Below are 13891 nucleotides of genomic sequence, written 5' to 3'. Positions count from 1 at the left end.
GGGGACTTTGTTCTAACAACGTTCTTCTCTCTCCTGAACTGTCAGCTGTCATCTTGACTAGAAAATTCCCATTAGCAGAAAACTTAAATAAATATACATTATATATTGAAGCCCCTTTCCCTCTTGCTACTGTCCTGTTTCTTTGTTCCCCTTTAGAGAAAAACTTTGAGGTATCTATCCTGTCTCCAGTTTCTTTCCTCCCTTTTCTCTTAAACCCAGTCTAATCGGAATTTAGACCATATCTGTCTAACCACAATGTTCTTCTCATGGTTACTGACATTGTCTACATTACAAAATCAAATGGTTATTTCTCCATTTTCATCTTTTGACCGATCAGCATCATTTGTCATGGTGAATCACTGCCTCCCCTTTGAACCTCTTTCTTTACTTGGCTTCTGGGACACTGTACTCTCCTGGGTTTCCACCTGTTTCAGTGGCCACTCCTTTCTGTTCTCCTTTGCTGCATCCCCTGTATCCTTCTGTCCTCTTAACACTGGAGTGCCTCAGGGATCCACCTTGGACCATCTTCTTTACATTCATTTAATACCTTCATGGCCTCATTCATTCTCATGAAATTAAATACCAATATGCTCTGTACTCCCAAATTTCAATTTCCAGCCTAGACCTCTTCCTCTAGACTTGCAGATCCATTTGTCTACCCAACATCCCTACTTGCATGTCTAATAGACATTTCAACCTTAACATGTCTAAAACTTCACCTTTGATCCTCTTTACCCCAATGCTCTATCTGCACTTTTTCCTGTTTGCATAACAGTACAACCCATCTCTCACATCCTCACAGCTGACCCATCAGCGAATCTTCTTGGCTCTTCCTTCAAAATAGATCCCAACCTCTATCACTGCTCATCTCAATTCTTGAAATAGTCTCCTCGATGGTTTCCTTGCTTCCACACTTACCCACCTAGAGTCTGTTCTCAATATGAGACTGAAAAATAAGTCAGACCCTGTCACTCCTCTGCTCAAAGCCCTCCAATGGCTCTGATAACTCTCCAAATGTTTGGAGTAAGAGCCAAAGTCCTTAGAGTAAAAGCCAAAGGATTTCTACTTACTAATCCTTACAGGGGCTCCAGGATCTAGACCCCACTCTTCTCCTCCTACTGCCCTTCATCCTCATTCCTCCCAGCCATGCCAGCTTTCTGGCTGTTCTTTGAAAACTTAAGAACTGGCTGCTCCCTCTGTACTCTTCTCCAAAGTGTCCAAATGATTTGTTCTCTTTCAAGTATTTTCTTGAGTTCCAAGAATTCCTTGGCCGTTCATTTAATGCTGCCACCTGTGCCCTTACCCCAGGCTCTTGTCATAATCTTTGCAGTCTCCATTTCTTTATTCAGTAGCACTCTGCAACTTCTAACCTAATTTTCTAACATCATTTTCTTAGATGTTTTGTTGACTAATTACTCTTATTCTCTCCCTGTGGTAATTTATGTTCCATCTTCCATCAGAACAGGGCCCTTTGACTGCTTTGTTTACTGATATATCCCAAGCATAACACAGTGACTGGAACTTACCACAAGCACAGGGAAACATGTGGTGGTGGCTGAGGTCACCAAAATGACAGAGATTTAGAACCAAATGATTTGATTTACTAAAATGATTAGATACTGAATTTAAAATAACTATGTATAAAACATTTGATGGAATAAATATTGGATTTGAAATGATGAGCAAAAACAAGAGATAAAGACAACCAGGAAGATTTCAAAGAGAGCAAAACAGAACTTCTAGGAATAAAAAAATATAATCTTTGAAATTAAAGCACCCAATGAATTTATAACAAAAAGAATACAAATTAAGAACTAAACCAAAATATCATTTTTCATCTATTATTTGGCAAAGCACAAGAGACTGACAACATACTGTGTTGGCAAGATGGGGGAAACAGTTTCTTTCACACTTTGTTGGTGGGAATTCAAAATGATTTAAACCATATCTAGATTAGTTACTGTCTCCCCATAAAATAAAAACCAGGCCTACACATATTACAGAAAAGTTTTACTAAATGTTCAAGAAACAGATTATTCCAAATGTCTAGAATGTTTTCCAGATAAATGAAAAGGAGGGAGTATTCTTCCAAAGGATTAAGCAGGTGAATGTAACTGTGAATCAAAATCAAAGATTATATAGAAAATAAATTATAGGCCAGTCTCACTCATAAACATAGATTAAAAAAATCATAACAAAATTTTGACAGATTCAATAATGAATTTCTTAAAAAAAGCATAGTATATCCTTATCAAATGATATTCATCCCAGAAATACAAGCTTGGCTTATCACAAATAAACAAACAAAAAAACCCCAAAAATCTGAGATAATTTATGTCATAAATTATAAGAGAAACACCATATGATCATCTCAATAGATAGAGAGAAAGCATTTGATAAGTTTCAATACTCATTTGCAGTAAAAACTTCTAGCAAACTAGAAAAGGAAATTTCTTTAGCTAATACAGGGATCAAAGTTCTATAATAAAAACACATCAAAAGCTTTTTTTTTGAATCAGATATAAGCATTGAAAAGGAGAAAATTTATAAATCACAGATACAATTATCTACCTAGAAAATCCAAAAGAATTTATATTAAAATTATTAGAATAAATAAGGGCCTAGCCATGTTGGTAGATATAGGATCAATATAAAGAACTAACTTTGTCTCTACACGTGGAGAATCAACAAAAGAACCTAATAAAAAGGTAAAACCAAAAATGTATATCGCCTTTAAAATACATATAAAATTTTATAGAAAGATATTAAGGAATAAATAAATAAATGGTGTTTTACCTTGTTAATGGATACATACAAATGAGCTCTCAAATAATCTGTTGATTTAAATTCTAATCAGAGCAAAGAACCAAGAATAGCCAATTCACTCCTAAAAATATAGAAGTACATATGGGACTTGATAAAATATTTAATATGGTATAGAATTGGCACAGGCCGACCCAACTATTTCTAGAGTTTTGTTGTATGACAACAGGCAGAGCCCATCATAAGGGGAAAATGGACTCTTCAACAAATGCTGTTGGGACAATTGAGTACCCACATGAAATCATAAAAAAAATCAATTCCAGGTAGAGTAAAGTTTATAAATAGAAAGGAAGACTTTTTAAATTCTAGAAGAAAATACACTATTTATAAAATTGAGCTAGGGAGGATTTCATAAGACCCAAGGTATAAACTAAAAAGAAATGATAAATATACATTAAAATAAAACATCTGTTCATCAAAGGACACCATACAAAAATAAGAAAAGGTATAAACTAAACTTTTATTGTGGATATGTTTTATAAAAAGTGGACAAGAGGTTAGTATACAGAATATATTTAGAATGTGGCATTTGTTTAGAAGTTGGTAGATAACAATTAAGCTCCTACAAGGAATGAGAGAGGAGAGCTCACAGATGGGGCTTGGATGATATGTTGGAATCAGTAAAAAGCCAAAGACAGAGAAAGAAAGGAGGAAGGCAGAAAATATGATAAAACTATGATGAAAGCCAAAGAAAGAAAAACTTGTTTCTTGAAACATCATATAGACACTAAATAGTAGGCCTTTGATCAGCATATTTTGGGTAGAAAAATTAGACTGATCTTTATTTTTAAAGCTTTTTCTAATTTAAATCACATTCTTCTCAGGTTACTTAATACATATTTGTTCTTTGATTATTTATTTATAATTTTTATTTTTAAAAAATTTTATTGGAGTATAGTTGATTTACAACGTTGTGTTAGTTTCAGATGTACGGCAGAATGATTCAGTTATACCTATACATGTATTCATTCTTATTCAGATTCTTATATAGATTATCACAGAATATTGAGTAGAGTTCCCTGTGTTATATAGCAGGTCCTTGTTGGTTATCTATCTTATATATGGTAGTGTGTGTTAATCCCATGCTCCTGATTTATCCCTTCCCCTCCCTCTGGTAACCATAAATTTGTTTTAGATATCTGTAAGTTGGCTTCTGTCTTGTAAGTTCATTTGTATCATTTTAAAAAAATTAGATTCCATATCTGAGTGATATCATATGATATTTGTCTTTGTCTGACTTACTTCACTTAGCATGATAATCTCTAGGTCCATCCATGTTGCTGCAAATGGCATTATTTCTTTCTTTTTATGGCTGAGTAATATTCCATTGTATACATGTACCACATCTTCTTTATCCATTCTTCTGTCGATGGACATTTAGGTTGCTTCCATGTCTTGGCTATTGTCAATAGTGTTGCAGTGAACACTGGGATGCATGTATCTTTTCAAATTATAGTTTTCTCCATATATATGCCCAGGAGTGGGATTGCTGGATCATATGTAATTCTATTTTTAGTTTTTTAAGGACGCTCTATACTGTTCTCCATAGTACCATATTCTTTGACAATTTAAAACTGCTTTTATATTAAAAATTTGCTGTTGGTCTTCTAGCGTCCTTTATTACTTTTCATGATGCATCTAGGGTAGGATGTTTAAAGAATCACTTCAAACGATCCTTTCTCTGATACCAGTAGGTAAGACCCTTTGACATGCTGTAGCAATGCTGAATCCAGTGTCTTCAAAGGCAGTTAAGCATTTGCCATGACCCATGAGGCAACCTGAAATTTTAGTTTCCCAGAATGTTAGAACATCAATAGTCTGAATCCCAGGTGTACCTTGGCCCAGCAGTCTGGGAGGCTTGATGGAGATGTCATGACTATTTGCACATAGTGGGGGGAGGGGACTCAGTTAAGTCTGTCTCCTTTCCTCAATGTCCCCTTAGAAGTCACCTTCCTGCTGTATAATACGGTGTACCTCTACTGCATACAGTTCCGTTTAAATTGCTCTGTTCCATACTATATTTGCCCTGTCCTTGCTGTAACTATGGAGGTGGGTGACAATATTTGTGAACACTATTAATTGTGACCTGTGTTAGCCTATCTCTCAGAACACAGCTGATGAGCTGTCATTCAATAAGCCATTACATTGTTGACAGAGACCATTTTGTGACTCAAAATGGAACTTGAAAATTAAATCATTTCACTGGGACTTGAAATCATTAAAAAAATAATCAGGTAGAGTGTTTTTTAGAGGAACTTCATTTTGGATTTACGAAAGCTTTGAATTTTGTTGCTGGTACTAATTTTTGTTTTCTTTTTCTTCCAGGATATATGAGAAATATTTGCTTACATCTGGCCTTTGTCAACTGACCTTGAAAAACCACGAGATGTTTTTCTTTCTTGCAGCTTTGTTCAGCCTCACTGTTTTTACCTTGACTTCAACTGCCCACCCACTCAGCTGAGCAGCTGGGGATGACTGGTTTCTCCCTGTCATTATTTATGCATGTTTGTAGGAGCTGATTACTGAACTCATATTTAATCTCTACTGCCAGTGAAATGCTGCATTATTTTTCTAATTGGTTTCACCTCTTATTGGAAGTATAATTATAGACGTGTTAGTAAGATAGAAAAGGAGGGAATCATTTGATGCTTTCAGGTTAGTGAGAACTGTGGGTGCTGCATGCCTGTCTCTCTAAACAGCTAATTCTTATCTAATTCTCAGATCAGGTTTGTGGAAGCTTTGGCACCTTTAGATTTGAATCTCTACTTTCTTAATTCAGGGCACAAATGTGAGCAAAAGAAAAAATAAATCTTTTATATGCTTTTAAACAAATTTATAAATAAAATTTGAACTGCTTCTGTATAAATGGCTTGTTTGTTTTTTAATGAAAAGCTCTTGAGGGGTCTCATTTTTATATTCTCCTTTACAGTCCATAGAGATCAAATGTAGTACTATAATCACTACTGGATTTGGCTTTGGTCTTGACTTACTTACTAATACTGTTCCTCTGGTTTTTCAGAGTGGGACAGTTCATATCCTGAAAGGCCAGGAAAAAAATCAGCTAGACACAGATACCACGTGTGGTTTGTAGGTATTTTGGAAACTTGTCTTTGCTCATGCAATCTACTTCCTATTACTAATGCAGTAGGCTTTCCTGTTCTACTTTTATGACCTTGAACCAGTTTACAGACACTAGTGTGAGAATATTGGTTTTCTACACTGTATGGTCTGGCCACCACCCCATCCCCCCACGTTATGTAGGCGAAGCACTGTAGCACTGCATTTAGTCTTAGAAGGAAGGTTGGAAGAATAGATAATTTTTGCAGCTGGACACGAGTAGACGACACTTTGCAGCATTTAAGAGATCTTCTGTGTTACCAACTGCTCTGTTGAAAGTAACTTGCTAAACATATATTTAGGGAAACACTGGGATTTCAGGTTCTTGGGCCAAGATTGGGGGAGCTCATGGAAGTGGGGTGAGGGTGTGGTACAGAAAGAGCTGCACTGGGTGGTGGTGATGGTGGTGGTGGCTGACAGCAGATGGTGCTCAGCTTGTTTCTTTGGAGTAACTAATGCAGACACTCTTGGTTTCCCTCTCTTCTGCCAGCTGAACCTACGTTAGTGCTGTTGAAAGTAATATAAAATGTTTGGCCCATCTAAAATCTTTGTCACTGCCTAATATGGGGAAAATGAAATCCCTCAGCCTGGGTTGGAAACACTGCCAAACTGACTGTAAGTGTGTGAATGTCACAGGCATTTTACTGCTGTGGCATGCAGCCATTTCAGTCCTACACCTGCCAGCCTGGCTACCTCACAGTCCACGGTCATGTTCTGGTTTTTGTGTCTATACTTGGCATTCCTCACTTGCTGCTATTTTCCAGTGTGTAACCAGGAGTCAATATAGGGGAGAGAGATGCTTTCTTACTTTGGGGACTCTTAGGAAAGTTGGTGTCAATTTCTCTTCTACTGCCTGCCATATCCTGCATTCCTAAAGATTTTGTTCAGGTGTCTGGTCTCATAAAAAAAATCATTGTGCAGGTATGGAAAATTGTGACTTTATGGCCAAAATTATCTCGACTACATATGGGATGGTAAACATCTTCCTTGAACAATTATCTATGTAGGTAGAAGTAACCAGAAAAGAAGCAAGAATTGCTGTGTAAGGGAGTCTACCATTTTGCTTTTCATATTTAATCTGCTCTTGATTGGAATACAGTTTGACTTTTGAGTAACCCTGGATAGGAATCCCAAAGTTCCAATCACCTTTTCTATGCTTTTAAAGTACATTTTCTGAAAAAGAGAATAAAAATGAGACAAACTATTACAAAAGTAGTAAGTTTTTGTTACAGACACTTTAGACATACAGATGAGTAATAAAAAGGAAAAATATTGGTGATTTTTTTTCAGGTTTATTTGTTGATCTTCACACCTTAGTATTTTGGTATGCATCCCTCCAGATATTTTTATCTGTATGTGTATCAAAATCCCTGCAATAAAATCCTTACAGATACTTGTCTAATGATTGGATGAGGACAAATACCTTGAATTAGAACTGGTGGTTTTAAGGGAATGCACATTTATAGGGGTTTTACTATATGTAGTTAAATTACTTTCCCAAAAGTTGACATCAGTATTGACTGCCACCAGAAGTATGCTCTATACCCTCCCTCATCCTATTACTATTTTTTAAAAATCTTCGCTTACAGACGTAGAGAATGGACTTGAGGACATGGGGAGGGGGAAGGGTAAGCTGGGACGAAGTGAGAGAGTGGCATGGACTTATATACACTACCAAATGTAAAATAGCTAGTGGGAAGCAGCTGCATAGCACAGGGAGATCAGCTTGGTGCTTTGTGACCACCTAGAGGGGTGGGATAGGGAGGGTGGGAGGGAGACGCAAGAGGGAGGAGATACATATACATATGTTTATGTATAGCTGATTCACTTTGTTATAAAGCAGAAACTAACACACCATTGTTAAGCAATTATACTCCAATAAAGATGTAAAAAAAAATTTCCCTTATATGTTGAGTGAAAAATGTCATTTGGAGAGCTTAATCCCTCTTTTATTTTTCCTTAGGTCTACTGGTCATTTTTTATCTTCTTTTGTGTGCGCGCATGCGTGTGTGTGTGTGTGTGTGTGTGTATAGTTGATTTGTAAAAGATTTCTCTGTTGAGATTTTTTTTTTTTTTTTTTTTTTTTTGCGGTACGCGGGCCTCTCACTGCTGTGGCCCCTCCCGTTGCGGAGCACAGGCTCCGGACGCGCAGGCTCAGCGGCCATGGCTCACGGGCCCAGCTGCTCCACGGCATGTGGGATCTTCCCGGACCGGGGCACGAACCCGTGTCCCCTGCATCGGCAGGTGGACTCTCAACCACTGCGCCACCAGGGAAGCCCCTGTTGAGATATTACCTTGTAAATATTCTAATTTTTATAAATCTTTTAATTTAGTATTTAATTTAGTATTGGGTTTTAAATATTTGTGTATGGGGATGTATCAATCTTTTTCCTTTGTGGTTTCTTCTTGGTGTTATGTTGATAGATTTTAAAATGTGCAGCAAGGCAGCAACCCACCCAATGAGAAAATGAAGGACTTCTCCTGGGTGTAGTTATGGGTGATATGGGGCAGAAGATCTTACTCCATTCATAGCATAGACCTGAGCTCACAGGTTTGTTTTATGTATTTTTACACTGGAGAAATATTTCCTGTGGTCCCTAAACACTGTTTAGGTTGAAAAAAATTAGATTCCTTCCATAGATTGATTTTGTTAAACATTATAAAAATTCTCTAAGCTGATTTTTAACTTGAAGATTTGTCTTTTAGAAAGTATCTTTAGGAAATTACATTGTAGTTATAGTAAATGTAGAAATATTTCCCTCCAAAATAAAGCACTTGGCATTTATAAAAATGAAAACTGCAAGTTAAAATTCAAAGTTTTGATAACTCTAGCTAAAAATTTGTAATTGATTTTAGGAAACATAAATCATAGAGACAGTGCCTGCAGGCTGAATTTTAACATCCAGAATATGAAACAGATGGGCTGCGAATAGCTGGACCTTCTCCTATGAAAGGGCGTGTTTGGAGCTGTGGCTGCCAGAAGAGGAAACAGACATTGTGTTAGAACTATTAATAGGTAGAAGAAAATAGTAAGAAGGCTGTGGGCTTTTTGTTTTTAATTCTATGAACCAATGTACATAGTAGGTAGCTCTGGGCCAATGTCCATGAAATAAGATTGGAGTGATGAATAATATATGAGGAAGAAAAAATATGCCTTTCAAGTTACTGTAAGGATTACAGAGAGAATTAGTACACATTAAGAATTTCAGGTAGAGGCTCTGTGTTGCACCCCTTTTCTTTTTGAATAGTCCATTGTTTAACAGTGGCATTTAAAAAGGATCATAGAGGATTCTTTTTTTCTCACAGAATCATATGCTCAAAACTGAGGGTTTTTAAAGCATATAAAGGCAAATGGCAGAAAATTTTTATTACACTTATTACATGTTATTGTGCCATCTGCTGGGGCAGAGGATACAGGGAGACCTGCGCTGTAACACTCACTTCCCCTAGTAAGCTGATTATTATAATCCCTTTGCCCTACCACTCAGAGCTTCATACCCATGCTCCAGCCTCCCTTACTTCCCCGAAGAGCACTGCTACAGCTGAACTGGAGGAATTGTTCACTCAGTCATCAGAGGGTAGACATCTCATTCTCCACAAAATGTTACATGAGTGATCAACCCTGGACTATGAACTTGTTAGAAATTTTAATTTTTATAGTTTAGAAACCAGAATTGTGCCAAAATGGAGCAGAAAGTGTGCTTTAGTAATGAGACAGCAGAAACAGATGAGAGAAATATTTGAAATTGGACATTGTGAATTAGGAAAAATCAGAAATCAAAATTTAAATACAATATAGTCTTTTTTTAAATATTTTTTTGATGTGGACTATTTTTAAAGTCTTCATTGAATTTGTTATAATACTGCTTCTGTTTTATGTTTTGGTTTTTTGGCCGCGAGGCATGTGGGATCTTAGCTCCCCGACCAGGGATTGAACCTGCAACCCCTGCACTGGAAGGCGAAGTCTTAAACACTGGACCCCCAGGGAAGTCCCTTTAGTCTGTTTTGAATATGGCACCATGGAGACACAAAGATAAATGGTACTGTTCCTGTCCTGAGGGAATGGAGTGGTTAGGATAGACAAGGTTATACGACTGCAGTAAATCCCCATATCTCAGTGGATTGGTAGTATTTGTTTTTGATTATGCTACACTTCAAGTATAGGTGAGCAAGAGGTTCTGCTCACCTTTGTCCCTCAAGGGCCCAAGCTGATAAAGCCTCCATTTCCGTGTGCTTCCCCTACAGCAAGGGGAAGAGATAGTAGCAGTATCTTGTATTGGGTAATTAAATGCTTTCCCAGGAAATGGTGCACGCTATTATTGTTCATATTTTATTGGCCAGAACAAATCACATGGCTATCCCCAACTTTAAAGGGAGTGGGAAATACAATTCTACAATGTTCCCAGAAGGAAGAAGAGAACAGGAACATTTGTAAATAGTTCTAGTGACTACCCCCAAAAATGTACTGTAAGGTTGAAGAAGAAACACCCATGAAAACTTAAGACATACATATAGATGCAAAACAACAGTAGAAACCCAGTCCAGTTAAAAATTTATTAAGGGGCTACTATATGCCAGGTACTGTGCTAGGCATGAAGACTACAAAAATGTCCAAACCAGCCATGAAAAAACTCTGAGTTAGGGACACAGACACACACAGAGAACTTAGGAAAAAAATGAGATAGGAACCATGTAAAGCAATGAGGCAAGAAGTGTAAGACATGATGGAAGTCGGAGGGCTTTGTGTACCATATCAAGTAGCTTGGGCTTTTGAAGGGTTATGAGCAGAGAATGGACCTGATGAGATTTTTGTTTTAAATAAATCATGAGAGATCTCATGGAAGGCAGATTTCAGGGAGGCAAGACCAGAGGCAGACCAACTAGTTAGAGGTGACTGCTTCAGTCCAAATGACCCATGATGAGACTCCTAAGCTAGAGCACTGAGTAGAGATGGGGAGAATGTGGAATTCTTAGGATATAAAAAACCAGGACTTTGTTAGTGACTGAATATAGATGGAGAGTGACAAGTGAGAGATGAGTTTCATATTTCTAGCCTGGGTCTCTAGTTAAGGGGAGAGAGACCAAGATGGCAGAGTAAGAGGACATGGAGCTCACCTCCCACCCATGAACATTTCTAGCCTGGGTGAATGTGTTGATGGTGATGTGACCACAAAGACAAAATCTGTGGTATTTCAGAGGACAGGGAGCCCTGATGTGATCAATGAAGAGTTTTAAAGACTATAGATTTAAACCTGGTGAGCTCAGGGACTCTGTCTTGTTCAATGCTGTATTCCCAGTGCCTTGAATGGTGCCTAGCACATAATAGGGATTCAGTGAATATGTGGTAAGTGAATAGGTTTGATGGAGGAGTTAAGATTTTCAAAGGTTAAGAGAAATAAGTATGATGGTGGTTGGCGGAGGATTGGGTGCAGGGACATTTAGGGCAAGTAAACCACAGCAAGGCAGTGGGTGTGGTTAAGTGTGTGGGAGGGGAGGACAGGAGGGAGGGGGGGAGAAGGAGAAGTGGGGGAAGGGGGGCAAGAGAGAGAGAAAAAGAGAGAGAGAGGGGAAAGCTATGTTAGGGGACTAATACAGTTGTTGCTCAGTGTGAAAGGAAGTGGGAAGATCAGAATTAGGAGAGGAGAGACACTCTGAAAGAGCATCTCTTGATGCTTTGGGATTTCTCATAGCTAACTGACCAACCCCAGGTGTGGCAGCCAAGGTTGGAAAGATTCTTGGGACGAGGCTACCAGACTAAGCTAGTCAGTTCAGCCCCTGCCACTGGCAGCTGCTGGCACAAACCAGTGCTGGCTTTGCCTATTTGTAATTCAAAAAGGATGCTGGTGATGCCTGTCCCTTAATGCCTACAGATCATTAGCAACGCCATGAGCCATAGCATCTGGGAAAAAGAAAGGAGAACCACTCAGGAGACGTGAGAGTCTAGCACTGTCAGCCACTAATGTTGAAACCCCGGACTACTCTCTGACCTCCATGTCTACGTCACAGGATAGTTTCTGGACAACCTGGATGGGCTAAGTGCTCTTAAAAGGTAAAGAAGTGTACAAGGTAAGGGAATGGCAAATGCTAAATTAGCATTAAATAGAAAGAGGCCCTCTCAACCCTTGTTCTTCAATATTAAAATTGTTTGCTCTTGGGCTTCCCTGGTGGCGCAGTGGTTGAGAGTCTGCCGGCCGATGCAGGGGATAGGGGTTCGTGCCCCGGTCCGGGAAGATCCCACATGCCGCGGAGCGGCTAAGCCCGTGAGCCATGGCCGCCGAGCCTGCGCGTCCGGAGCCTGTGCTCCGCAACGGGAGAGGCCACAGCAGTGAGAGGCCTGCGTACCGCAAAAAAAAAAATAATAATAATAAAAGTGTTCTCTCTTCTTCCTCCCTACTTTATCACCATCCTACAGAACACCTCTGACTACAGGACTCAGCCGTCTTTTTTCCCCCTCTCATCCATGCAAAACTTACTGCCAAGGCTTATCAGTTCGACTTCCACAATATCTCTAGCAGTTGTCCCCCTTCTTTCAATTTGCTGCCATCCACTAGACTTGGTCCCTCGGTATGTTTTAAAGAGACCACTGTCAGAAAGAACTACCTGGTCCTCCTGCCTCCCGCACCTCACTTCCACGGTATTATGGAAGCGGTGGGAATCTTGTAAGGAAGCGACCGTGGCATTTTAGGATCTCTGCTAGCCCAGCAGAGGCTTTAAGTGCGCGGACGTCTCCGGTTCTGAATGGATTACAGTGCAGGGCTCTGAGCAACGTGCGCATTTGTTGACTCACCTAACTCCCCTAAGCAGGGAGACCTTTTGACAGTCAGTCTCCCCCCCGCCCCGCCCCCTGGCACGCAGTGAGGACGACCGCGACGAGGCAGCACCCAGCCCCACGAGGGGTACGGCCGTGCCTCCCTTACCGTCTCAACCCCCCAGGAGACCTGCTCACCGGAAGCACCGCCGGAGTGGGGATCCGAGGGACTCACAGGGAACAGGAGACGACGCCACCGCTCGGTCTCCGGCACCTGAACGCCGACCGGGAGCGCTCCAGGAGCACCGCCAAGGGCCAGGCGGGACGCACGCCGGCACCGAGGGACGCACCCCGCCGCCGCGCCCCAGCCAAACCCCACCTATGCGAGTGCTTCTCGCGAGACGCGCTGAGGCGGCGAAGCGAGAGTGGGAGAGGACGCCGGCCCGCCCAGGCTCTGAGGCTGGGGTCGGGAGACCGGGAGTCAGGCCGGGCACCGCACCCCTGCCTTCCGACACCACCGACCGGCGTGGAGGAGAGGCGAGAGGCCCCGGGCAGAACGAGAAGGGCGGCCCAGTTCGCCATGAACGTCCGTCCATCGTCTGGCGCGGCCTAGGCCCGGCCCCGGTGAGCGGGACGTCACCACATCCATCGATCGACCTCAAAGTAAACTTTTAAAACTACTTTTTTTTTTCATAGTGAAAAGTAAATATTAAAAAGGAATCAGAATAGTTATCCACCCCCTTTAATGAGTTTCTTAAAACACACGTATCTCAAATACCATGCTACTTTATTTTTCTGAAGAATGTGTTTTTCTTTCCCCCATGTGGTCTTGCTGTGTTAAATTTTTAGAGAAAATTACCTGAAATTTTCTTTGAAGTTGCATTTTGTGGCTAAGAACTTTGAAATGAACCCTCAGTGGACCACTGTAGACCATATTATGTTGGAGAATATACTCTCTCTAGTCTACTTCATAGGATCAGAACAAATTCTAAGTGGATGATAGTCTCAATTCTAATGTATTTTCAAGGGTAGTTTTTGCCTCCATTCAGAAGACCTTTCTTCAGAAAGTATTTTTGCAAGGCAAAGCTTGTCAAATGAGTTCTCTCTATTTTGTCAAGTTTATATTTTGCAAAATTTAGTTCTCAATTTTCCCCTAGTCTGGTACAGGAAAGATAGGAGCTGTCTTTAAAAAAAAAAAAAAAA

The sequence above is a fragment of the Hyperoodon ampullatus genome (assembly GCF_949752795.1).
Source record: "Hyperoodon ampullatus genome assembly, chromosome: 16".
Lineage (NCBI taxonomy): Eukaryota > Metazoa > Chordata > Mammalia > Artiodactyla > Ziphiidae > Hyperoodon > Hyperoodon ampullatus.
Note: the sequence above shows the minus strand (reverse complement) of the source record.